Raw genomic sequence first — 24,536 nt, 5'->3', positions numbered from 1 at the left:
CTGCTTTAAATTTCTGGTAGAATTCCCCTAGGAAGCCATCGGGTTCTGGACTCTTATTTTTTGGGAGATTTTTGATAACTGATTCAATTTCTTCTCTGGTTATGGGTCTGTTTAAGTTTTCTATTTCTTCCTGTTTGAGTTTTGGAAGTGTGTGGGTGCTGAGGAATTTGTCCATTTCTTCCAGGTTGTCCAGTTTGTTGGCATATAATTTTTCATAGTATTCCCTGATAATTGCTTGTATCTCTGAGGGATTGGTTGTAATAATTCTATTTTCATTCATGATTTTATCTATTTGGGTCATCTCCCTTTTCTTTTTGAGAAGCCTGGCTAGAGGTTTATCAATTTTGTTTATTTCTTCAAAAAACCAACTCTTGGTTTCGTTGATCTGCTCTACAGTTTTTTTAGATTCTATATTGTTTATTTTTGCTCTGATCTTTATTATTTCTCTTCTTCTGCTGGGTTTGGGGTGTCTTTACTGTTCTGCTTCTATTTCCTTCAGGTGTGCTGTTAGATTTTGTATTTGGGATTTTTCTTGTTTCTTGAGATAGGCCTGGATTGCAATGTATTTTCCTCTCAAGACTGCCTTCGCTGCATCCCAAAGCATTTGGATTGTAGTATTTTCATTTTCATTTGTTTCCATATATTTTTAAATTTCTTCTCTAATTGCCTGGTTGACCCATTCATTCTTTTGTTCTTTAACCTCCAATTTGTTCAATCTCCTGTGGTTGATTTCAAGCTTCATAGCATTGTGGTCTGAAAGTGTGCATGGTATGATCTCAATTCTTGTATACTTATGAAGGGCTGTTTTGTGACTCAGTATATGATCTATTTTGGGGAATGTTCCATGTGCACTTGAGAAAAAAGTATATTCTGTTGCTTTGGGATACCGAGTTCTAAATATATCTGTCAAGTCCATCTGTTCCAATGTATCATTCAGGGCCCTTGTTTCTTTATTGATCCTGTGTCTAGATGATCTATCCATTACTGTAAATGGAGTATTAAAGTCCCCTGCAATTACCACATTCTTATCAATAAGGGTGCTTATGTTTGTGATTAATTGTTTTATATATTTGGGGGCTCCTGTATTTGGCACATAGACATTTATAATTGTTAGCTCTTCCTGATGGATAGACCCTGTAATGATTATATAATGCCCTTCTTCTTCTCTTGTTACAGCCTTTAATATAAAGTCTAGTTTGTCTGATATAATTATGGCTACTCCAGCTTTCTTTTGATTTCCAGTAGCATGATAGATAGTTCTCCATCCCCTCACTTTCAATCTGAAGGTGTCCTCAGGTCTAAAATGAGTCTCTTGTAGACAGCAAATAGATGGGTCTTGTTTTTTTTTTTTTCCATTCTGATACCCTATATCTTTTGGTTGGAGCATTTAGTTCATTTACATTCAGTGTTAATATAGAAAGATATGGGTTTAGAGTTATTGTGATGTCTGTAGGTTTCACGCTTGTAGTGATGTCTCTGGTACTTTGTGGTCCTTGCAACATTTCACTCACAGAATTCCCCTTAAGATCTCTTGTAGGGCTCGTTTAGTGGTGATGAATTCCTTCAGTTTTTGTTTGTTTGGGAAGACCTTTATCTCTCCTTCTATTCTGAATGACAAACCTTCTGGATAAAGGATTCTTGGCTGCATATTTTTTTCTGTTCATCACATTGAAGATTTCCTGCCATTCCTTTCTAGCCTGCCAAGTTTCAGTAGATAGGTCTGTCACTAGACTTATCGGTCTCCCTTTATATGTTAGAGCGTGTTTATCCCTAGCTGCTTTCAGAATTTTCTCTTTATCCTTGTATTTTGCCAGTTTCACTATATGTCATGCAGAAGATCGATTCAAGTTACATCTGAAGGGAGTTCTCTGTGCCTCTTGAATTTCAATGCTTTTTTCCTTCCCCAGATTAGGGAAGTTCTCAGCTATGATTTGTTCAAGTACACCTTCAGCCCCTTTCTCTCTCTCTTCCTTTTCTGGAATTCCTATTATATGGATATTGTTGCGTTTGATTGCATCACTTAGTTCTCTAACTCTCCTCTCATACTCCTGGATTTTTTTATCTCTCTTTTTCTCAGCTTCCTCTTTTTCCATAATTTTATCTTCTAATTCACCTATTCTCTCCTCTGCCTCTTCAATCCGAGCTGTGGTCACCTCCATTTTATTTTGCACCTCATTTATAGCATTGTTTAGCTTCTCATGACTATTTCTTAGTCCCTTGATCTCTGTAACAATAGATTCTCTGCTGTCCTCTATACTTTTTTTAAGCCCAGAAATTAATTTTATGACCATTATTCTAAATTCTTGTTCCATTATATTGCTTAAATTGTTTTTGATCAATTCGTTAGCTGTCGCTACTTCCTGGAGTTTCTTTTGAGGAGAATTCTTCCGTTTCATCATTTTGGATGGTCCCTGGGGTGGCGTGGAACTGCAGGGCACTTCCGCTATGCTGTCTGGAGTAACTTGTGTTGGTGGACGGGGCCACAGTCAGACCTGATATCTGTCCCCAGCCCACCTCTGGGGCCACAGTCCGACTGGTGTGTACCTTATCTTCCCCTTTCCCAGGGGCAGGGCTCACTGTGGAGTGGTGTGGCCCCTGTCTGGGCTACTTGCACACTGCCAGGCTTATGGTGCTGCTTTGACAGTATCTGGTGTATTAGCTGGGGTGGATCTGCAAGGTGCACAGGGGCAGGACGGGCAGGCTCAGCTCGCTTTGCTGTCGGTGGCCCCCTGCTGGAGGGGCCCTGCAGCACCGGGAGGGAGGGATCCACAAAAGCACAGTGTTGGGTATTTGCACGGTGCAAACAAGTTAGGTGAACTGGTTCCCTTTGGGGTTTCGGCTGGGGGATGGGAGAGGGAGATGGCGCTGGCCAGTGCCTTTGTTCCCCACTGAGCTGAGCTCTGTCTTCCAGGGCTCAACATCTCTCCCTCCTGGTGTCCTCTCGCCTCCTGCTCTCCGAGCAGAGCTGTTGACTTATAACATTCCAGATGTTAAGTCCCGCTGGCTGTCAGAACTCACACAGTCTGGCCGCTCCGCTTTTGCAAGTCAGACTCAGGGGCTCTGCCTTGCCCGGTGGGCTACCCCTCCACCTCTCCGGCTCCCTCCTGCCAGTCCGTGTAGTGCGCACCGCCTCTCCCTGCTTCCTACCCTCTTCTGTGGGCCTCTTGTCTACGCTTGGCTCTGGAGAGTCTGTTCTGCTGGTCTTCTGGCAGTTTTCTGGGTTATTTAGGCAGGTGTGGGTGGAATCTAAGTGATCAGCAGGACGAGGTGAGCCCAGCGTCCTCCTACACTGCCATCTTCTCAGGAAAAGTCAGTTTTGCATCTTTAGAATTCTTGTTGCAGAGGCAGAGCCCAGTTTCTGGTTTCCTAATCTTCAAATGCTGTAGGTCAAGTTCTTTGAGGGAATTTCCTTTTTCCTGGATTAAGGTGAGGGAAAATAATTTCTCCTTCCCTTTTCCATCTCATTCTCTCTACCTAGAGAGAACTAGCCTAGAACTCTTTTCAAAGGCATTTTCTCTATAGGCTTCTTTATTCTCAACATTTACTGAAATGGAGGTGGAAGATTGAACAATTTTGGCAGCATCAGTTTCACAGTCCTTAGGATGTATTGCTTCAGTAGTGTCGCACCTCAATTTACACATTATTCTTAGACTTTGGGGCCACTGATGAAACTTTAAGACAAAAGAGTCCCATATTAATATCTGGCTATTTTACAACCAAGATGAATCAAACAGAAATTCCACTTCTTGGATACTAGTGTTTAATAAATCTTAAAAATGATTGGTCAGGCTTGCCCAAGTCTAGAGAAAGAATTTTAAGGAGTATTTCAAAGCCAACAGAGGTTGCATGACATTTTGAGAGAAGTTTGTGTGAATAAACGTGTACAGGAAACAATCAGTGAGATTCTAAGAGGCCAGTGTTCTCTTTGTAATCAAAATGCTTGCCTTGTCTCCTTCTAATCTACTCTTTATATTGTAGCAAACGGGCCATTCTAAAATGAAATCCTATTTGTGTAATTCTCCTTTAATGTTTTCTATGTCTCTTTAAAAAAATAAAGCTGATGTTCTTTGGTTTAACATAGAAGATTCTTTAGAATCTAGTCCTTGAAAACCTTTGGGTCTGTATCTCTTTCTCATCAATACACAAGAGGGGAAAGGAACCCAGGTGTGAGATAGGAGGAGTGGATGAGCAGAACTTGCCCTTCTCCTTCCCAAATCACTCAGGCAAGTAGTAGGAGGAGAAGAAAACAACCCAGAATTTAATTGAGATTGAAGTTCTAAAATTTGGATTAGACTAGGTTAGACATTCATAACTGGATGTGATTATAATTTGCTTTAAGATGTTAAAATATAGACCAGAGATTTTATAGAGCATGGTTAAAAGGAGAAAAGCAAAATTCATTTCATGTTTGTACTTCACTAGTTTTAGACCATTTGATAAATAATTTAAAAGATATAGGCAGGACTTAGGGGAGTGGTGTATGGGAGAGTGTGGAAGATGACAGGTTGGAATACAGGCTTATTTTTATAATTTTTCTGGGAACCTGAAATTTAAATTTACACTGTAAATTATCTAGCAGTAGGTTTTTTTTAACTGACTTTCTAGATTAAAAAATTGAATTAAAAGAAGTTATATGAAGTTAAGTCCTTTTTATAAGATTCTCCCCATTGTTCATGATGTTCCACCATATTGGACTTTCTCAGTTTCTTGTGGTGACAAGTTCTTTGTTGTCCTAGAGACTTTGCATGTGCTCTGCTTAGAATAATCTCTCCCTGGGGCACCTGGGTGGCTCAGTTGGTTGAACTTCGGCTCAGGTCATGATCTCACGGTTTGTGAGTTCGAGCCCTGCATCAGGCTCCGTGCTGACAGCTCGGAGCTTGGAGCTTGCTTCTGATTCTGTCTGTCTGTCTGTCTGTCTCTTTGCCCCTCCCCCCTCCCCTGCTCATGCTCTGTCTCTCTCTTATTTAAAAATAAATAAACATTAAAAAAATAATAATCTCCCCCCCAGATAACCCCTGTGGAATGCTATAGGTCTCAAGTTATTTATTCTATCTTCTCTGATCCTTTAGCATCAGTTGTGTGCCTCATTTTTGTAATGATATATGCTTTCTTTTCTTCTTCTTTTTGTTTTTGTTCACTATAATTTGTAATTATATATTTATTTTTAGTTTATTTGTCTCATATATGATTCCTCCACTTCATGTAAGCCTTATGAGGATGAGACTGTAACTTTTTTTTTAAATGTGTATTTATTTATTTTGAGAGAGAGAGAGTGTGAGTGGGAAAGGATCAGGGAGAGAGGGAGAGAGAGAATTCCAAGCAGTCTCCATGTTCAGCACGGAGCCTAATACGGGGCTTGATCCCACAACCATGAAAGCATGACCTGAGAGGAAATCAAGGGTTGGGGGCTTAATCAGCTGAGCCACCCAGGCACCCCAAGATTATAACTTTTATTTGTCACTACATAAGCAACACTTAGTACAATATTTGAGACAGAGTGTATTGAAGGAATAGTGTTTTGAATAAAAGAAGAAATCAAGGTGTTTGCTTGATTATGCTAACATTTTCACAGTGTTTCTGTGACCAGGATGCTAATAGTGACAGACAGAATGAATAATTTAGAAAATGGGTATCTAGGCAACTTCATTTTAGGGGGTATGTAGCACAAATTAAAGGAGAGGAACACAGGCTTGAGGCAAGGGATGTGCTGACAGCTCAGAGCCTGGAGCCTGCTTCGGATTCTGTGTCTCACTCTCTCTGTGCCCCTCTCCCACTTGCACTCTGTCTCTGTCTCTGTCTCTCTCTCTCAAAAATAAATAAACATTAAAACAATTTTTTTAAAATTTCTTCAAGTAGTCCCAATGAATATGAGCTGGATACTAATTGTGGAACAGACTTCATTTCTTATGCTACCTGATTCTCCATCTCTGAGAGACCTTGAAGGATATGTATGAAATGGCATATTCTCTATAAAAAAGAACACTGATAATGTGAGGATAGGGATTTTTCTATTTTGCTTGAAACAAATTGTGTATGGTGGAAAACATGTAGAACTGAAATTATGGGAGATAACTCTATTCTTCATAATAATTTTGAATTAAATATTGACTGTGCTTTATAAATAATAGTATAGTAATACACTATGAAATAAGAAGTGGTTTATGAAAGGAAATGAAGGCCAAATTTTGACATTAAGGGGTTACTTACTATTTCAACACAGAGCTTGTCTATATCATTATTGTTAAATCCTGTAATGGAAAAAAAATATTCAGTATTCACAGAAAGATATGCATCCTTGCTATTCAGGATCATACCTCAAGAGTGCCACATTTGCTTGCAGATGGCAGTTATTTTATATAGTTTTGGGAAGTGGGGATTAGGTACAGAAAATAATTAGAATAGCCCTAGGTAGTTTTATAGGGTTGTAGGGAGGAAGATTTGTTTATTTCTACCCACAAGTTGAGTTAATTCCCAGATGACAAATCACTAGCCAGATTCCAGAGGAAACAGCTGCCGGGGTTTCTTTCTTGTTCACTGCTGTTGAACATTTGCAGTTCAAAAACAAAAGTCTAACTTTCAAGTTGCCTTTGGCAGAGGCAGTGGGGGATACTCCTCTGCCCTCGCTCTTTCTATGCAAGCTATGGGGACTCAGCCATCTTTAACAGACATGTCCTGAAGTGTCATTTCCTGGAATAACAAATAATATGGCTAATACCTAACTTTGAACTCTTATTCCGTGATAGGTGCTAGAAGCTAAGAGCTTTATATAAATTATCTCATTTAATCCTTGTTAGATACTTCTTTTTTAAAAATAATTATTGATTTTGAAAGAGTGGGAGAGAGTGTGTGCGCAGTGGGCAGAGAGAGGGAGAAAATTCCAAGCAGGCTCCACTGTCAGTGCACAGTCTGATGTGGGGCTCAATCTCATGAACTGTAAGATCATGACCTGAGCCGAAATCAAGAGTCGGACACCTAACCAACTGAGCCACCCAGGTGCTCCAGTAGATATGCAGGTATTATTATCATCATCTCCATTTTATGGTCAATATACCACTAATAAGTAGCAGAGACCAGATCTGAACCCAGGAAATTTGATTTTAACCCCTATTTTGCTTCTCTGAATGGCTGGTCATCAGGGAATTCTTTCTCCGTGATGGATATAGTGCAAGCTTAATAGAACGGAAGGTGAATACCAAATGCGCTGTGACCTGCATTACATTTCCGCAAGTGAGAGTGGATTGCCCAAGGTCAGGATTGTTTGGAGACGCATAAACAATCTATATTGCTTATTGTCCGTGTGTATGGTACTCACTAGGAATCCTACACCCACCCATCTTCCCCAAATCTGATCGCCAGACTTGTGGGTTGGAACTGGAGGGCTGCCACGAAAGTCATTTTGTGGCATTGTTCCTCACACCTCTGAAAGAGCAGGAGCTGGGGGACAGCCTGTTATTCCGGTCTCTGACTCTCATGGGGTAAAGTGGCAGGGGAGAGGGGGGAACAAGCTGAGAAAAATAGGGATACGGTCAGCTAGTCTTTCACTACCATCTGTCTGGAACAGTGTATTGGACTCAAATCCCCTAATAAGCATCACCCCTCAGTAAAAGGCTATATTCCTTCACGGTTTTTGTCCCGCGCCCCCCCCCCCCCCCCCATCTGAGTCATTAATGTGGTAGGTTCTGGGAAGTCTTCGCCTACACAGGTATTTCTGTGCCAAAAATCTGTAGATTGAGTTTAAATAATTATTTGTTTTGGAATTTGAATACATTCCAATTTGGTGTTAACTTGTTATTATTACAGCAGGAAGTTCAGGAATCCACTATTTCCACTGTTAAGATTTTTCTTTTTTGGTAGCTCTAACTTTTTGAAAAAGGTTATAGGGAGAATTAATTATGTAGATGAATAGTTTCCCCCCATAGTCTTTATGAAGTGTGAACATTAAAAGAAAATTAGTTTTAAAAAAGCAAATCATGTCATTCCAATTTGTAATTTTTTTTTAATGTTTATTTTTGAGAGAGGGAGACAGACTGAGGGGCGGAGAGAGGGGGAGACACAGAAGCTGAAGCAGGCTCTAGGCTCTGAGCTGTCAGCATAGAGCTGGATGTGGAGCTCGGACCCATGAAGTGTGGGATGGTGACCTGAGCTGAAGTCGGACACTTAACCGACTGAGCCACCCAGGTGCTCCATGTCATTCCAATCTGAATGAAAGATTTTTTTGTTTGTTTACCAATATAGAACATTTTTGATGAGTTATTATTTTAATATTTAAAATATTAAGGACAAATTAAAAACTAAAGCACTCTCCATCAAATAGTTGTATTTGAAGTGTAGCAAAAATTAATGGGAGATAAGTTCAAATAAAGCAATTTCCACAGCAAGGATGGTGTTCAAAGGCAACACTCCATTTGGAGAGTGGCCCTACACTCCTGACTGTGATCCTGGACACCCGCATTGTCTCTCAGAATGCTTTAGAATGGCTTTCCTTGCTTCCCCAGGAATCCAGTGACTAGGCCCTTCTACTCTCCAGCTCTCTGACTCATAAGATGTTGAATTATATTTAAAGTTGCTACCGTTGTACAGGGGAGGCCTGAACACTGTACACTCTCAATATTGCAGTCATAAACTTCCTTTTTCAGAGTTAGATCCTGAGAAAAATAACAGCAGCTTTCTTCTGCTTTTCCATCCTTCCCCTCTTGACAAAATAGAAACCTAGATCTTTCAAAGTGATAATATTCTTTCTCATAAATTGATTCTACATCTCCTCGCAACAGCACTTGATCAATGTCTTGTGTGTACATTGCATTCTGCTTCCCTCAGCAATGAATTCCTGGGAGTTTTAGATTCGCTGCAATTGCACCTTATGCGTTGACCAAGGAATCGGTTAAGAAATTTTGTTCTCCTTATTTTCCCCTGACGGGAAGTAATTTAAAACATTTCTTGAAGTGTTTTAATATAATATTAAGATAACTTTTGAAGCTTTAAAGAAATTTTTAATGGACAGCTTGGGCTACTTTCTTCCTCACCTTTATTTTCTCCCCTTAGTTTTACTAAGTTTCATTTCTTAGGATAACTTAATGGGGCCAGAGTGCACTCATCCATTAGGCATAACAGACATAATGTATAGGACCCATGATACTTGTAGTGGCCCACAAAAATATTTATTTTTGAATTCAGAGGAAAATGTGAATATAGTAATAATATTTAATAATCCAGTTTATGGGCACCTGGCTGGCTCAGATGGTAGATCATGCTACTCCTGATCTTAGGGCTGTGAGTTCAAGCCCCATGTTGGTCGTGGAGCCTACTATAAAAAATAATTAATTAGTCCAGTTTGGAATATTTGTATGTATACAAATGCCTAAAGCCCACAAGTCATAACTCACACTGAAAATAGATGGCTTCTTTATAGCAAATAAACATTTCTTACATGAAAACCATTTTCAACATTCTTCAGTTTTTATGTTTGTGGCTTTCATGATCTGTTTTATTTCTGGCTAGGTTATGCAATTTATTGGTCTTAAGTTAAAACTAGAGTGTGAAAATCAGAGTCATATAAGTCTTGGACAAGAAATAAGCCTTCAGATATTTATCCAGTATCCTGATTTGGGTTTGTTCTTTCTTTGACACAAATTTTTATTTTTTAAAAACAAGATATTGAATTTACGATCATTGGTGTTAACCTTATTCTTTACCAAAGCCCTGGCACCATCTACTGGTAGTTTTAAGAACAGTTCTATATATTTATATGAAGGGAAAGGAAGCTGAGTCCTTACAGGCCTACGTAATTTACAAAACTAAGAGATACAGCACAGATTACCCTCTTACCTCTTGATGATTCAGTGCCTCTTTACTCTGTTGCTTAAAAGTCAGATTTCTATTGAATCATTTCTCCAAACTTCAATACATATTTTTTTCATTAGATTTGTCTTTTCAACTTCCGATTGTCTATATCTGTTCATCATTGGCTAGATTAAGGATGCTGTTAAACCATCTCTGTGGACAGTACCTTGTGCATACAGTTCAGGAAGTCCACCCCTGCTTCATCTCTCACCGGACACTTCTCTGTGTCACATTGCCTTTATTTCTAGAAACTGCCTTCTGGTATCCACATCTGCTCCTTTTTTTAGCCCAATTTATTTACCAAATTCTCATCTTTGTAATCTATCCCTTACTCTATGGAAATTTTCTGACTGCCTTATTTCTGGCTTTGGAACTTCTTATATTTTGCTCTCCTGGATGGATATTTCCTGAAATTAACTCTCAAATGCTGTATTCTTTCAAGGACCTAAAGTGTCAGTTTGGATAAGCCCTTGGTTTACCAGTAGTTCCCATACTGGCTGCTAATCAGAGTGCCTGGGGGACCTTCTTATAAGTCCAGATATCCAGATATTTCTCCAGAAGATTTCACTCACTGGGTCTGCTGGAGGCCCTGGGAATCTACCTACATTTTGATAAATACATTAGGAGATTTCCTGTGCAACTGTTGTGTTTGGGAACCATAAGCCCAAAGGGTAAATTGCTCCTCTGAGGACACAAGGCTTTGCATAAGGTAGCCCAAGTTATATTTGTAGTCTTATATTTTGTCACATCTACCTGTCATTCTTCTGCATACACTTTTTTTCTTCACTGTTATTTCTCTTCTTGCCCCTTCCAAGTTGTAAAATTTCTTCTCATCTTTTAAATCTCAAATCAAATACACCTACTTTTGGGGAGTATCTCTCTTATCCTCTTCCTGCCTTCCCTTTTCATTGAACAAAATTAGTCTGTCTCTTATCTGTGCCACTATATTTTAATTAGGTCCCATATTACATACTCAGATTCATACTTGAATCCAGATATTCATGACATAGGAAACCTAGATATAGACAGTATGTGATTTTCAAACATGGTCCATGGAGTTCTTGCTTCAACATCATCTAGGGTTTGTGGTCACTGAAAGATTCCTACACCATCTATTGAATTAGAATCTCTGGGAGTACAGTCTGCAACCAGTAAAACAAAAAGAACCATTGCTTTATCAATTGCAGACATTCATGACATTACCTGAAATTGTAATCCCTCCATGAGCTGCATTAATCAACAAAACACATGCCAGAAGATGTGAACACTCATAGCGTTATTGGTAGCAAAGCAAAAGTGTTGGCTTCAGTTATCAGGGTTGTAGTTAATGGTAGTGGTACCAGTGCTTACTTTTTTTAAAATTGATTTTCTTTTAATCAGGCTTCCTAATTTAAAAAAAAAAAAGCTATGTAGAAGAAAATAATCTTGAGAGCAGCAATTTGTTTATTTATTAAACTATAGGTCCCCTCCTAAAACCTTAAAATTCTCTGGGCTTATGTTATGTCTGAATCCTAAGTTTAAGAAAATGATTGATGTTAATAGTTATTGCTATCTTCATTTTTCCCCTTGTGCAGTTTTTGAGAGCAGGGACTGTTCCTTATTCCTCCTCAGTCTTTTTAATATAAAGTCTCCATGTATTTTGTAAAAGAGAATTCTCATTTTTTTATCTTAGGGGAATTTCATAGGTAAGTAGGATTAAATCTCTTCTTATGGTTCTTTAGTAAACAATACTGGGATCACTGTGTATTCTCTCTCCTGAACCAGTGCCCTACTGAACTCATTTTCCTATTGACTCTTATAACAATGCAAACAATATAACCTTGTCAGTTAAACATAGACACATATTTGAAGAAAATTAAAAAAAAATAAAATAAAACCAGCAAAACCTGAGTGCCTGGGTGACTCAGGCAGTTAAGCATCTGACTCTTGGTTTCAGGTCCAGTCCTAATCTCATGGGACTGAGCCCCAGATCAGGCTGTTTGCTAGAAGGACGGAACCTGCTTAAGATTCTCTCTCTCCCTCTCCCTTTGCCCCTGCCCAGTGCTCTCTCTCTCAAAACAAAACAAAACAAAACAAAACAAAACAAAACAAAACACAACAGTGAAACCCAATTTGAGAATTTAATTAAAGCCTATAATATTTTTTTTAGTATATGAAATTTATTGTCAAATTGGTTTCCATATAACACCCAGTGCTCATCCCAAAAGGTGCCCTCCTCAATACCCATCACCCACCCTCCCCTCCCTCCCACCCCCCATCAACCCTCAGTTTGTTCTCAGTTTTTAACAGTCTCTTATGCTTTGGCTCTCTCCCACTCTAACCTCTTTTTTTTTTTCCTTCCCCTCCCCCATGGGTTTCTGTTAAGTTTCTCAGGATCCACATAAGAGTGAAACCATACGGTATCTGTCTTTCTCTGTATGGCTTATTTCACTTAGCATCACACTCTCCAGTTCCATCCACGTTGCTACAAAAGGCCATATTTCATTCTTTCTCATTGCCACGTAGTATTCCATTGTGTATATAAACCACAATTTCTTTATCCATTCATCAGTTGATGGACATTTAGGCTCTTTCCATAATTTGGCTATTGTTGAGAGTGCTGCTATAAACATTGGGGTACAAGTGCCCCTATGCATCAGTACTCCTGTATCCCTTGGGTAAATTCCTAGCAGTGCTATTGCTGGGTCATAGGGTAGGTCTATTTTTAATTTTCTGAGGAACCTCCACACTGCTTTCCAGAGCGGCTGCACCAATTTGCATTCCCACCAACAGTGCAAGAGGGTTCCTGTTTCTCCACATCCTCTCCAGCATCTATAGTCTCCTGATTTGTTCATTTTGGCCACTCTGACTGGCGTGAGGTGATATCTGAGTGTGGTTTTGATTTGTATTTCCCTGATAAGGAGTGACATTGAACATCTTTTCATGTGCCTGTTGGCCATCCGGATGTCTTCTTTAGAGAAGTGTCTATTCATGTCTTCTGCCCATTTCTTCACTGGGTTATTTGTTTTTCGGGTGTGGAGTTTGGTGAGCTCTTTATAGATTTTGGATACTAGCCCTTTGTCCAATATGTCATTTGCAAATATCTTTTCCCATTCCGTTGGTTGCCTTTTAGTTTTGTTGGTTGTTTCCTTTGCTGTGCAGAAGCTTTTTATCTTCATAAGGTCCCAGTAATTCACTTTTGCTTTTAATTCCCTTGCCTTTGGGGATGTGTCAAGTAAGAGATTGCTACGGCTGAGGTCAGAGAGGTCTTTTCCTGCTTTCTCCTCTAAGGTTTTGATGGTTTCCTGTCTCACATTCAGGTCCTTTATCCATTTTGAGTTTATTTTTGTGAATGGTGTGAGAAAGTGGTCTAGTTTCATTCTTCTGCATGTTGCTGTCCTGTTCTCCCAGCACCATTTGTTAAAGAGACTGTCTTTTTTCCATTGGATGTTCTTTCCTGCTTTGTCAAAGATTAGTTGGCCATACGTTTGTGGGTCTAGTTCTGGGGTTTCTATTCTATTCCATTGGTCTATGTGTCTGTTTTTGTGCCAATACCATGCTGTCTTGATGACTACAGCTTTGTAGTAGAGGCTAAAGTCTGGGATTGTGATGCCTCCTGCTTTGGTCTTCTTCTTCAAAATTACTTTGGCTATTCGGGGTCTTTTGTGGTTCCATAGGAATTTTAGTATTGCTTGTTCTAGTTTCGAGAAGAATGCTGGTGCAATTTTGATTGGGATTGCATTGAATGTGTAGATAGCTTTGGGTAGTATTGACATTTTGACAATATTTATTCTTCCAATCCATGAGCAGGGAATGTCTTTCCATTTCTTTATATCTTCTTCAATTACCTGCATAAGCTTTCTATAGTTTTCAGCATACAGATCTTTTACATCTTTGGTTAGATTTATTCCTAGGTATTTTATGCTTCTTGGTGCAATTGTGAAGGGGATCAGTTTCTTTATTTGTCTTTCTGTTGCTTCATTATTAGTGTATAAGAATGCAACTGATTTCTGTACATTGATTTTGTATCCTGCAACTTTGCTGAATTCATGTATCAGTTCTAGCAGACTTTTGGTGGAGTCTATCGGATTTTCCATGTATAATATCATGTCATCTGCAAAAAGCGAAAGCTTGACTTCATCTTTGCCAATTTTGATGCCTTTGATTTCCTTTTGTTGTCTGATTGCTGATGCTAGAACTTCCAGCACTATGTTAAACAACAGCGGTGAGAGTGGGCATCCCTGTCGTGTTCCTGATCTCAGGGAAAAAGCTCTCAGTTTTTCCCCGTTGAGGATGATGTTAGCTGTGGGCTTTTCATAAGTGGCTTTTATGATCTTTAAGTATGTTCCTTCTATCCCGACTTTCTCAAGGGTTTTTATTAAGAAAGCGTGCTGGATTTTGTCAAAGGCCTTTTCTGCATCGATTGACAGGATCATATGGTTCTTCTCTTTTTTTTTTGTTAATGTGATGTATCATGTTGATCGATTTGCGAATGTTGAACCAGCCCTGCATCCCAGGAATGAATCCCACTTGATCATGGTGAATAATTCTTTTTATATGCTGTTGAATTCGATTTGCTAGTATCTTATTGAGAATTTTTGCATCCATATTCATCAGAGATATTGGCCTGTAGTTCTCTTTTTTTACTGGGTCTCTGTCTGGTTTAGGAATCAAAGTAATACTGGCTTCATAGAATGAGTCTTGAAGTTTTCCTTCCCTTTCTATTTCTTGGAATAGCTTGAGAAGGATAGGTATTATCTCTGCTTTCGGCTGCATATTTTTTATGTTTAGCACACTGAAGATATCGTGCCAATCCTTTCTGGCCTGCCAAGTTTCAAAAAAGAGATCAGTCACGAGTCTTATAGGTCTCCCTTTATATGTGAGGGCACGTTTATCCCTTGCTGCTTTCAGAATTTTCTCTTTATGCTTGTATTTTGTCAGTTTCACTATGATATGTCGTGCAGAAGATCAATTCAAGTTACGTCTGAAGGGAGTTCTCTGTGCCTCTTGGATTTCAATGCCTTTTTCCTTCCCCAGATCAGGGAAGTTCTCAGCTATAATTTCTTCAAGTACCCCTTCAGCACCTTTCCCTCTCTCTTCCTCCTCTGGGATACCAATTATGCGTATATTATTTCTTTTTAGTGTATCACTTAGTTCTCTAATTTTCCCCTCATACTCCTGGATTTTTTTATCTCTCTTTCTCTCAGCTTCCTCTTTTTCCATAACTTTATCTTCTAGTTCACCTATTCTCTCCTCTGCCTCTTCAATCCGAGCTGTCGTCGTTTCCATTTTGTTTTGCATTTCGTTTAAAGCGCTTTTCAGCTCCTCGTGACTGTTCCTTAGTCCCTTGATCTCTGTAGCAAGAGATTCTCTGCTGTCCTCTATACTGTTTTCAAGCCCAGCGATTAATTTTATGACTATTATTCTAAATTCACTTTCTGTTATATTATTTAAATCCTTTTTGATCAGTTCATTAGCTGTTGTTATTTCCTGGAGATTCTTCTGAGGGGAATTCTTCTGTTTGGTCATTTTGGATGGTCCCTGGAGTGGTGAGGACCTGCAGGGCACTTCCCCTGTGCTGTGGTGTATAACTGGAGTTGGTGGGCGGGGCCGCAGTCCGCCCTGATATCTGCCCCCAGCCCACCGCTGGGGCCACAGTCAGACTGGTGTGTGCCTTCTCTTCCCCTCTCCTAGGGGCGGGATTCACTGTGGGGTGGCGTGGCCCGTCTGGGCTACTTGCACACTGCCAGGCTTGTGGTGGGTATCTGGCGTATTAGCTGGGGTGGGTAGGCAAGGTGCTCAGGGGCAGGAGGGGCAGGCTTACCTCGCTTCTCCTTAGGTGATCCACTTCAGGAGGGGCCCTGTGGCAGCGGGAGGGAGTCAGATCTGCTGCCGGAGGTTTGGCTCCGCAGAAGCACAGAGTTGGGTGTTTGCGCGGAGCGAGCAAGTTCCCTGGCAGGAACTGGTTCTCTTTGGGATTTTGGCTGGGGGATGGGCGAGGGAGATGGCGCTGGCGAGCACCTTTGTTCCCCGCCAAGCTGAGCTCTGCTGTCCGGGGGCTCAGCAGCTCTCCCTCCCTTTGTCCTCCAGCCTTCCCGCTTTCTGAGCAGAGCTGTTAACTTATGACCTCCCAGACACTAAATCGCGCTTGCTGTCGGAACACAGTCCGTCTGGCCCCTCCGCTTTTGCCAGCCAGACTCGGGGGCTCCGCTTGGCCAGCAAGCCGCCCCTCTGCCCCGGCCTCCTCCCGCCAGTCCGTGGAGCGCGCACCGCCTCGCCGCCCGTCCTACCCTCTTCCGTGGGCCTCTCGTCTGCACTTGGCTCCAGAGACTCTGTTCTGCTAATCCTCTGGTGGTTTTCTGGGTTCTTTAGGCAGGTGTAGGTGGAATCTAAGTGATCAGCAGGACGCACGGTGAGCCCGGTGTCCTCCTACGCCGCCATCTTCCCTCTCCTCCTATAATATTTTTTAAATACCTACTATATACTTAGAGAATCACAAGGAACCAACTGTAGTCCCTGCCTTTGAGAATTTGTGACCTATGTAGAGAAAAACATTCACCCATAACCACCATACAAGCAGAGATGAAAAATTTCTTCATGATACCTATTTTAAGCCAGTTGCTATAAGATTGGAACAAACACTGATAGGTAGCTTTCCTTCTTTCATCCATTCCCACTTCATTTCCACTACCATAGTTCAGGTCCTTGCCTTCTCTCAGTGTGACCAATATAATAGTCTCCTAACTGGTATTGTAACATCCAATCCATGCTATAGTCTGTTGCCAGATTAGGTTTTAAAAACAGTGCTTTTATCATGCAATTCTCTGTTAAAAGCTTGCTTCAGTTTTATCTCATCACTTACTATAAGGGCTATGTTTCCTTGCCCCTCTTGTTATTTCAGGTCCTTTAAAGTCTGCTGCAACCTATTTTTCCAGGGGTCTCCAACTCTTCCCCTGTATAAATCATATGCTCCACATATGTGATCATATGTTTCCATCTTCCTCCTCATCCTTCAAGGTCCAACAAGCTTAGGTCAGCACTTCCCCTCCCCCAACATCATATTATTTTATACTTCTCTGCCTAAGCAACTCCATTTCCCTTTGTCTGGAAAGCCCTATGCTGCCATCTTCTTTCAGCCAACTCCTATGCTTAGTCCCTTCAAGAAGCAGTTCAGGTGTCAGCTTCTGACAGTCTCCACCCCAGTCCTCATGGGGGAGGCACTCTTATGTGCCCTCATAGCACACTGGGAAAATGGTTCTGCTATTGAACCTGTTATCTCATATGGAAATAATCTTTTACACCTCCATCTTCCCCCAGTAAATGAGAGTAAATAACTTGGGATTAGAGGCTTTGTTTTATTCATCATTTTATTTAGCATATAATAGTGATCATTCATTGATGGTGTCTTTAACTGATCCAAACTAAGAGCCTCTCTAGGAAGCTCATCCCAGCCTGAACTTCCTTCTCCAAACTCCAAAAGCAATTATCTTATATCTTCTTACTTAATATCCTTTTGCTAATTCCTATGTATGGACTCTTTCTATTGGAAGTGACTGAAAATCCAACTAATATCAGCTTAAGTAATAAAAAAAGATGTGATGGGTTATGAATCTAGAAGTCTAAATTATAGAGTCGTCTTCAGGAATAACCAGTTTTAGGAATTTACCTGATGTCAGCAGAACCTGGCTTCTATCCTTGATTTGGGCTGCCTTCTTCCTGTAGACATACAGGCTCACATCTTTCCCCATTCAAGTCCAGAGGGAAAAAGCAAGCCTCACACCCCTCCTCCCCATTACCCTTCGAAAAGCTTTGCGATTAGCTCTGATTGGACCACATATCTGTTTGGCCCAATAAAGAAGAGGAATAAAAACCATTATTACAGGGAAAAGATAATTTATAGGATTGTCTTAGTGTGAGAGCAAAATAGGTTTGACGACTGAACCTGAGAACATCACAGATTAGCTCCAGGTCATGACAGTGATACATTGGCCCAAGCCTTTTCTGCAGCTATTTCTTCCAGTGTTAAGGGCTTACATAGCCTATCCCTGTGGGAGCAAAGAAGACTCTATGTTCTCACATACCTAGCTCTTCAGAGAACACCTGAAGTTGTTGAGGTGAACATGCCCAGTGTTCTTTTCTCAAATGTAACAATCAGATAAATCTCTCCACCTCTCCTTGGGTGGAATGAGGAAAGGGGGAAAAAAGATGCATAGGGCAAGATATGTGGAAAGGGGTATGGAGATTCCATGCTCTCTGCATATGCAACTCTACCAGAATCTCCACATGTTCACCAACCCAGAAGCTCTCTGAACCCAGTTCTTTTGGGTTTTTATGGAAGTTTTATTACATAGGCATGATTGATTAAAATGCCAGCCATTGGCAAGTGATTCAACCTCCAGCCCTTCTCCCCTCCCCAGAGAGTTGGAAGTAGGACTAAAAATTCCAATGCTCTCATTATTGGTTGTCCTGGCAACCAGCCTTCATCCTTATGTGCTTTCCAAAAGTCACCTCACATGACTTAATATAAATTCAGGTGTGGTTAAAAGGGGTTTGTTATGAATATCAAGGATTTTAGGAGCTCTATTCCAGAAACAGGGATAAAGATAAAATATATATTTATTATAAATCATAATGTTACACATTCCATATGCTCAGTTGCATTCATGCAAGAATGTGAAGATAGTCCAAAGATGCAAACTGACAGGAAGAGTACTCTGTGATTGACATTCAGGAAGTGCCATGCTATTATCTCAACATTGCTTTCCCTGAAGTATGACTATGATGAAAGGGGAAGGTAATGTAGGAGTTTGACTTCACCAGAGGTAATTTTGAATAAATGCCAATTATTAATCACAGCTGCTGAGAATACATAATGTTGGCTATAGTCTCATACTGCAAGCAGAAGCATAACTTGGTTTAAGTATTCTGGAGGGCAATTTTATAATATATATCAAAAGCTGTAGGTATCATACCTTTGAGACAGGAATTCCACTTCTAGGGATTTATTATAAGGATGTGTAGATACATACTTTGTGGTATCTGTCCATCCCATACCCTCCTTCTCTAGACCCTGGGTGGAACATCCCCATTCAGAATGTTTGAGGTGGAGAGAAAGTCAATAGGTACAAGGAAGAGAAGGGTTAAGTACAGAGGACTTCCAGGCTATGATACATCTTACCTGTGTCAAAGAGTAATGATATATAATCTTTATTTTTTCAATGTTTTATTTATTTTTGAGAGAGAGAGAGGGGCACAGTGCAAGCAGGGGAGGGGCAGAGAGAGAGAGGGAGACACAGAATCTGAAGCAGCCTCCAGGCTCTAAACTGTCAGCACACAGTCTGACACAGGGATCGAACTCATGAATCATGAGATCATGACCTGAGCCGAAGTTGGGCGCTTTACCAACTGAGCCACTCAGGCACCCCGAAAGGTAACCTTTATAAGGAGATACCTGAAAGAATCAACTCAAAAACAAGACAAACACCTCCATGGACCACAAAAAGAATAGAAAAACCAAAGTAGTGAACAAGGATGAAGTCGAATGCCTGCCAGACATGAGATCCCAATATGGCCTCAAGGGCAAGAGAAGGTGAAGGATAATGGAGAAGATGTAGATCTCTGTCACCATGTTATCCCTTGTACTGAAGAATCCCTTATACTGTCTCCCTTTTGCAGATAGAATATAGTAGACATTCTCTAATAACAGAGCATTTAAGTAGGAGAGATGGAGTGGAAGTATTAAGTAACCGTTTCTGGAGTTGGTAAGCAGTGAATGAAAAGGATTGAATGTGCTCCCCCGCCAAGTAAATTTCCTATTGCAAACATATGGAATAAGAATACATGTGAGAACAAGAGAGGAGTTAAAATGATGGAGTAATAAGAGGACCCTGGGCTTGTCTCATGCCTCGAACATAGCTAGATCAACATCAAAACATTTTGAATACCTAGGAAATTGATCTGAGGATTAACAGAATAATCTGCATAATTTGAGGGAGAGAACACAGCAGACAAAGGAATTAACCTCAAAACAATGAAAGGGAAGGAATGATGGCCAGGGATTTAATCAATACAGATATAAGTAAGATGTCTGAACTAGAAATTAAAACAATAATTATAAAGATACTAGCTGGGCTTGAATAAAGCATAGAAGACACCAGAGAATCCCTTTGTGTGGAGATAAAAGAACTAAAATCTAGTCAGGCTGAAATTAAAATGCTATAACCAAGATGCAAACCCAAATGCAGGCCATAAAAATGAGGATGGATGAGGCAGATGAGCGAATTAGTGACACAGAAGATAAAATTATGGAAAATAACGAAGCTGAAAAGAAGAGGGAAACATAGGTAATGAATCACTAAGGTAAACTTAAGGAACTCAGTGATTTATTAAAATGTAATAACATTCATATCATAGGAGTCCCAGAAGATGGAGAGAAAAAGTGGCAAAAAGTATAGGTGAGCAAATTATAGCTGAAATCTTCCCTAATCTGGGGAAGAACACAGACATCAAAATCCAAGAAGCACAGAAAACTCCCATTAAATTCAATAAAAGCCAGCCACCACCAAGACATATCATATAGTCAAATTCACAAAATACATAGACAAGGAGAGAATCATGGGAGCAGCAAGGGAGAAAAGTTCTTAACCTACAAGGGAATACAGATCAGGTTCACAGTTTATCTGTCCACAGAAGCTTGGCAGGACAGAAGGGAGTAGCATGATATATTCAACATGCTGAATGGGGAAAGTATGCAGCCAAGAATACTCTATCCAGCAAGGCTGTCATTCAGAATAGAAGGAGAGATAAAGAGTTTCCCAGATAAACAAAAACTAAACATGTTTGGTTTGTGACCACTAAACCAGCCCTGCAAGAAATTTAAAGGGGAATTCTTTGAGTTGGGGAGGGGGGGAACAAACCAAGCAAAAACAAAAACACCAAAAGCAACAGAGACTAGAAAGGAACAGAGACCATCACCAGAAACATTAATTTGACAGGTAACATAATGGCACTAAACTCATATCTTTCAGTAATCACCCTGAATGTAAGTGGACTAAATCCTCCTCCACTCAAAACACATAAGGTATCAGAATGGATTAAAAAAAAGTAAAAAAAATAAGACCCATCTATACGCTGCTACAGTAGACTCATTTTAGACTTAAAGACATGGGCAGATTGAAAGTGAGAGGATGGAGAACCATCTATCATGCTAAAAGATGCCAAAAGAAAGCCAGAATAGCCATACTTACATCAGACAAACTAGATTTTAAACCAAAGACTGTAACAAGAGGTGATGAAGGACATTATATTATAAGGGTCTATCCATCAAGAAGATCTTAGAATTACAAATATTTATGCCCCCAACTTGAAAGAACTCAAATATATAAATCAATTAATTACAAACATAAAGAAACTCATTGACACTAATACAATAATAGTAGAGGACTTTAACACCCCCACTTACAGCAAGGGACAGATCATCTAAGCAGAAGCTCAGCAAGGAAACAATGGCTTTGAATGACACACTGGACCAGATGGACTTAAGAGATCTATCTGGAACATTCCATCCAAAACAGTCAAATACACATTCTTTTCGAGTGCACACGGAACATTCTCCAGAATAGATCATGTACTGGGTCACAAATCAGCCCTCAATATTACAAAAAGATCGAGACCATACCATGCATATTTTCAGACTACAATGCTATGAAACTTGAAGTCAACCACAAGAAAGTTTGGAAAGACCATAAATTCTTGGAGGTTAAATAGCATGCTACTAAAGAATGAATGGGTTAACTAGGAAATTAAAGAGGAAATTTAAAAATACATGGAAGCAAATGAAAATGAAAACATGACAGCCCAAACCCTTTGGGATGAAGCAAAAGCAATCCTAAAAGGGAAGTATATTGCAATATAGGCCTACCTCAAGAAGCAAGAAATGTCTCAAATACACAACCTAAGCTTACACTTAAAGGAGCTAGAAAAGGAACAGCAAATAAAGCCTAAAGCCAGCAGAAAAAGGAAATAATAAAGACTAAAGCAGAAACAAATGACATAGAAACAAATAAAAAACCCCCAGTAGAACAGATAAATGAAACTAAGAGCTGAGTTTTCAAAAGAATTAATAAAATTGATAACCCCCAACCAGACTTACGAAAAAGAAAAGAGAAAGGACCCAAATAAATAAACTCATGAATGAAAGGGGACTGATCACAAACAACACCACAGAAGTACAAACAATTATAAGAGAGTATCATGAAAAATTATATGCCAATAAACTGGGCAAACTGGAAGAAATAGATAAATTCCTAGAAACATACACACTACCAAAACTGAAACAGGAAGAAATAGAAAATTTGAACAGACCCATAACCATTAAGGAAATCGAATTAGTAATCAAAAATCTGTGGAAAAACAAGAGTCCATGGCCAGATGGCTTTCCAGGGGAATTCTACCAGACCTTTAAAGACTTAATAGCTGTTCTTCTCAAACTGTTACAAAAAATAGAAATGGAAGGAAAACTTCCAAACTCATTCTATTGAGGCCAGCATTACCTTGATTCCAAAACCAAAGACCCCACTAAAAAAGGATAATTTTAGGCCAATATACATGATGAATATGGATGCAAAAATTCTCAACAAGATACTAGCAGATTGAATTTGACAGTACATTAAAAGAATTATTTACCATGATCAGGTAGGATTTATCCCCAGGCTGCAGGGCTAGTTCAATATTCTCAAATCAATCAGCGTGACACACCACATTAATGAAAGAAAGGATAAGAACCATATGATCCTCTGAATAGATGAGAGAAAATCATTTGACAAAAACACATACATTCTGGATAAAAATCCTCCACAAAATAGGAATAGATGGTACATAGCCCAACATCATAAAGGCAATATATGAAAGGCCCACAGCTAATATTCATAATCAATAGGGAAAAAGTTAGAGCCTTTCCCCTAGGGTCAGGAACAAGAAAAGGATGTCTACCTTGTTATTTAACATAGTAATGGAAGTAATGGAAGTCTTAGCCTCAGCAATCAGACAACAAAAAGAAAAACAAGGCATCTAAATTGGCAAGGAAGAATTCAAACTTTTATTTGTAGACAACATGATACTCTATTTAGAAAACCTGAAAGACTTCACCAAAAACTGCTTCACCAAAAAACTGCTAATACATGAATTTAGCAAAGTTGCAGGATATAAAATCAATGAACAGAAATCAGTTGCATTTCTATACAGCAATAACGAAGCGGCAGAAAAAGGTATCAAGGAATTGATACTATTTGCAACTGCACCGAAAACAGTAAGATACCTAGGAATATACCTACTCAAAGAGGTAAAAGATCTGTATGCTGAAAGCTGTAGAACACTTACAAAAGATATTGAAGAGGACACAAAGAAATGGAAAAGCATTCCATGCTCATAGATTGGAAGAACAAACATTGTTAAAATGTTTGTACTACCTAAAGCAATCTACTCATTTAAAGCAATCACTATAAATACCACCAATATTTTTCACAGAGCTAGAACAAACAATCCTAAAATTTGTATGGAACCACAAAAATCCTGAATAGCCAAAGCCATTCTGAAAAAGAGAAACAAAACTGGAGGCATATGATTCCAATTTCAAGTTATATTATAAAGCTGCAGTCATCAAGACCGTATGGGACTGGCACAAAAAGAGACACACAGATCGATGGAACAGAATAGAAAACTAAACTATATGGTCAACTAATCTTCAACAAAGCAGGAAAGACTACCCAAAGGAAAAAAAAAAGTCTCTTTAACAAATGGTGTTGGGAAAACTGGACAGCAACATGCAGAAGAATGAAACTGGATCACTTTCTTACACCATTTACAAAAGTAAAATCAAAATGGATGAAACACCTAAATGTGAGACAAGAAACCATAAAAATCCTAGAGGGAACACAGGTAGCAACCTCTTTGACCTTGGCCGTAGCAACTTCTTGCTAGACACATCATGAGAGGCAAGGGAAACAAAAGCAAACATGAACTATTGGAACTTCATCAAAATAAAAAGCTTCTGCACAGAGAAGGAAACAATCAACAAAACTAAAAGTCAGCGTATGCAATGCGAGAAGACATTTGCAAAAGACGTATCTAATAAAAGGATAGTATCCGAAATCTATAAATAACTTCTCAAACTCAACATCCAAAAAATATCCAAAATCTATAAAGAACTTATCAAACTTAACACCCAAAACCACAAATAATCTAGTGAATAGGAAAAAGATATGAATAGACACTTACCCAAAGACATCCACATGGCCAACCGACACATGAATAAATGCTCAACATCACTCATCATGAGGGAAATAAAAATCAAAACCACAATGAGATACCACCTCACACCTGTCAGAATGGCTAACATTAACAACTCAGGCAACAACAGATGTTGGTGAGGATGCAGAGGAAGAGGATCTCTTTTGCACTGATGGTGGGAATGAAAACTGGTGCAGCCACTCTGGAAAACAGTATGAAGGTTCTTCAAAAAACTAAAAATAAAACTACCCTACAAACCAGCAATTGTACTACTAGGCATTTATCCAAGGGATACAGGTATGCTGTTTTGAAGGGGCACATGAACCCCCATGTTTATAGTATGGAAAGAGCCCAAATGTCCATCAATGGATGAATGAATAAAGAAGATGTGGTATGTATATATATATATATATATATATATATATATATAT

General features: G+C 39.5%; 1 long non-coding RNA gene across 1 annotated transcript in view; it reads left to right on the top strand.

Moving 5' to 3' along the window:
* Positions 1-24,536, top strand: part of LOC132692193 (uncharacterized) — a 321,863-nt gene that overhangs the window by 46,902 nt on the left and 250,425 nt on the right. The window lies entirely within an intron of this gene.

This window comes from Panthera onca, chromosome B1, assembly GCF_046562875.1.
Source record: "Panthera onca isolate mPanOnc1 chromosome B1, mPanOnc1 haplotype 2, whole genome shotgun sequence".
In the NCBI taxonomy this organism is placed as follows: Eukaryota; Metazoa; Chordata; class Mammalia; order Carnivora; family Felidae; genus Panthera; species Panthera onca.
This window is presented reverse-complemented; position numbering and strand designations above follow the sequence as displayed.